The sequence below is a fragment of the Lissotriton helveticus genome, chromosome 7 (assembly GCF_964261635.1).
Source record: "Lissotriton helveticus chromosome 7, aLisHel1.1, whole genome shotgun sequence".
NCBI classification, from domain to species: Eukaryota; Metazoa; Chordata; class Amphibia; order Caudata; family Salamandridae; genus Lissotriton; species Lissotriton helveticus.
Window position 1 is genome coordinate 1,893,156,639 of NC_136068.1, and position 2,739 is coordinate 1,893,159,377.

The following is a 2,739-nucleotide window of genomic DNA, read 5'->3' on the forward strand; positions in this document are numbered from 1 at the left end:
GCTTCAGGCAGGAGCTAGATGTCTAGTTCTTGATGATGTGCAGGTTTTGAAACATTGGATGTGCGTGGAAGAAGCGACTTTCAGGCAGAGTTGTGTATCATCAATATATTGGTGAATCTTGATGTTATCTTAAACAGAGTTCCAAGCAGGTTGTAAGTTTGTTTGTTGTATGTGTATGCATATCAGGACTTTTTGGCAGCAAGGAAGCAGGTGTTTCTTTATCCAGATGGATTGATATATTTATAGTAAGGTAAGAAGTATGGAAAAACTCAAACATGGTATATGGGATGGGTATTCTTGGTGATAGGCATCTTTTACCTTCATTTGTGTTGTCACTGGCTCTTGTTAGTTTGAGTCACCTGGCTAGCCAGAGACTGGTGTCTTCAAACCACCCTTGCCGACTTATATCAGTACTGTGATCTTGATATTGGTGGATTCCAATGCGGATGAAATAAAGAAACAAGTGCACACTAGAACTGCTCATAATTAGAATGTATTTAGTCATAAGGCATATCAAAACAAATCATACAAGAAACCAAACCCTGATTATTGGCTTCCTTTGCCACGAGACGGAAGCAGAGAGCAGAAATGAATGCATGAGTACTACATTAGTTAACTTTGCTAACTGTATCTTAATGGTAGGTTGACTCAGTGATTTCAGCTAATTGGACAGGCTTCTAATGAGATCATAGAAAGCCTACATGTTTCAAGTTTAGCAGTATTGAAATTAAAGAAAATAGTTTGAAAGGAAAAATAGAAAATTAAAATAAAATTCAGTACAGTATATGCATATATATGGATTAATGTATACTGCAACACATACATGATGCTAATGAAGCCTGTGCCTTTGGGTTTCTTATGGGAACAAACATATTTATAGACATTTTTCACTTAAATAGTTTTAGGTAATGTGTTTACCTCTGACAATCATAAACATATGAAAGAATGAAAACTGTTTTTTATGTTAAATGTTTGCCCATGCAGTGTCCCAAACCCAAATATTGACAACTCAGGTGTCTTATCCTTTTGCCATTTCTTCAAGGTAGAAATTGGAAGAGTTTGGTCACAGGACCCATGCCCGGTACCTAAGACGGATTTTTAAACTATTGTTCAGGGAAATGGCAGCTATAAATGAAAGGATACTTCTCAGGTTTCTCAGTTATTAGCAAATCACAATCATGATCACGCAAAGAATATCTAAGAAATGTTAAGTCGTGGCCACTGAAGAGAAGAAATTGTGACTCCCACTAGGATCAATTTATGAGATTGTGGTGCAGTTCAATGTGGGTTTCTGTGCCAGACACACAACGGTATGTTCCAGTTTCGATGTCAGTTTTACTGCCCCGGACGATTTTCAGATCCACCGGCACTGAGATTGTGACCTCCTTGCACATGTAATTGACCGTCACTTTTGTGTGTGGCGGAGCCGTCACCGGCGAGCTCCACTCTGCCTTTTTCTTGATGGTGAGCGACTCATTCTTACCTTTCGTCACTTTGAAAGTGTTGGACAGCTCTGCATCAATACTGACCACACCTACCAATGTAAATGAGGTTCCCACCTTGACTGTTGTCTCATTGCTGAACTCAACGCTATGGGAGACATATTTTTCAAACTCATTGGTAAAAGTGGGAGTGAATTGTTGCTCGATGCTTGTGTGGTTGGTGAAAAAATAAGTATCTATCTGAATGCTGCTTTCATCCTCTACCTTTTTCTTGCCCCATAAAATCATGGCTGTCACAGAGGGTTTCCCAGCCTGCAGAGGATACACATGGGCGATTTTATTATTAAAACTTATATGAGAATAGTTTTCCAAATATTCCCCATCCCTGGCTACAATGCACTTTCCACCTCTGTCTTTATGCTCGTACAGAAGCCATGCCCCACTCTGGACTCTGTGGGAGCGTATCTCGCCATTCATGGCTCCATATGTTAGGTTGGTCTCTTCAGTCAGCACTAATGCCTTACCCCACTCATTCGTATGCTCATAGACTGTGATCTTGGGGTTGCTCAGGTCATCAGTGATCAGTTCAAGAGAAGATACCATATCATTCTCTTTAAGATTTGGGTATTCTCCCTCCTCTAAGGCTAGGAACTTTCCCTGATAGTCAGCATCCACATACAGGATACAGGGCTGACCAACAATCTTCACAGAGGAGATACAGTCATTGAAGTTTTCATTCAGCAGATTTGGAACATCTGCAGTAAAAGTCTTATGGAGCCCCTCGAACTTGAATTTTTCATAGACAGTGATTGAGTTCATGGTCATCAGCTGTGGAGGCTTCAATGTAGTCCCTTATTTGACCCTGTAACACAAAGCAAAGCCACTCACATATTTTCTTCTCAAATGATTGCAGGATATATTCTGCTGTATGTTGTTGAAAACCTTTTTGGGAACATCAGCTGTATTTTCCAATAATTGATGGGCACCAATGATAAAGCAGTTTCAGCTGCATTTCTTCAGGGTGCATTAAGTGTAACATCAGAATAAGTAATAGAAAAGCGAGAAAGTGACTAGATGGGCCAGAATCCTTTTGCGGTTCCACTATAAGAACAGAAATGCTGCCATCTGTCATAACAGAAGCATAGTATGTGTCAATAGCATTTTATCTGCAATAAATGTAATCTTACATATGACATAAAACAAATTAATTCAAATAATCTTAAAAGTTCTCTGTCTTCACTTCTCTGACTCAGCAACGAAGTAAATGTGAATTGAGTTTGTAGCACCAACGCAGTAA

The 2,739-nt window shown here is 39.5% G+C and overlaps 1 pseudogene; it reads right to left on the bottom strand.

Annotated features, from left to right (window-relative positions):
• Nucleotides 1-1,118: 1,118 nt before the first annotated feature.
• On the bottom strand, nucleotides 1,119-2,261 carry LOC144770859 (epidermal differentiation-specific protein pseudogene; annotated as a pseudogene).
• Between the last annotated feature and the right edge of the window lie 478 nt (nucleotides 2,262-2,739).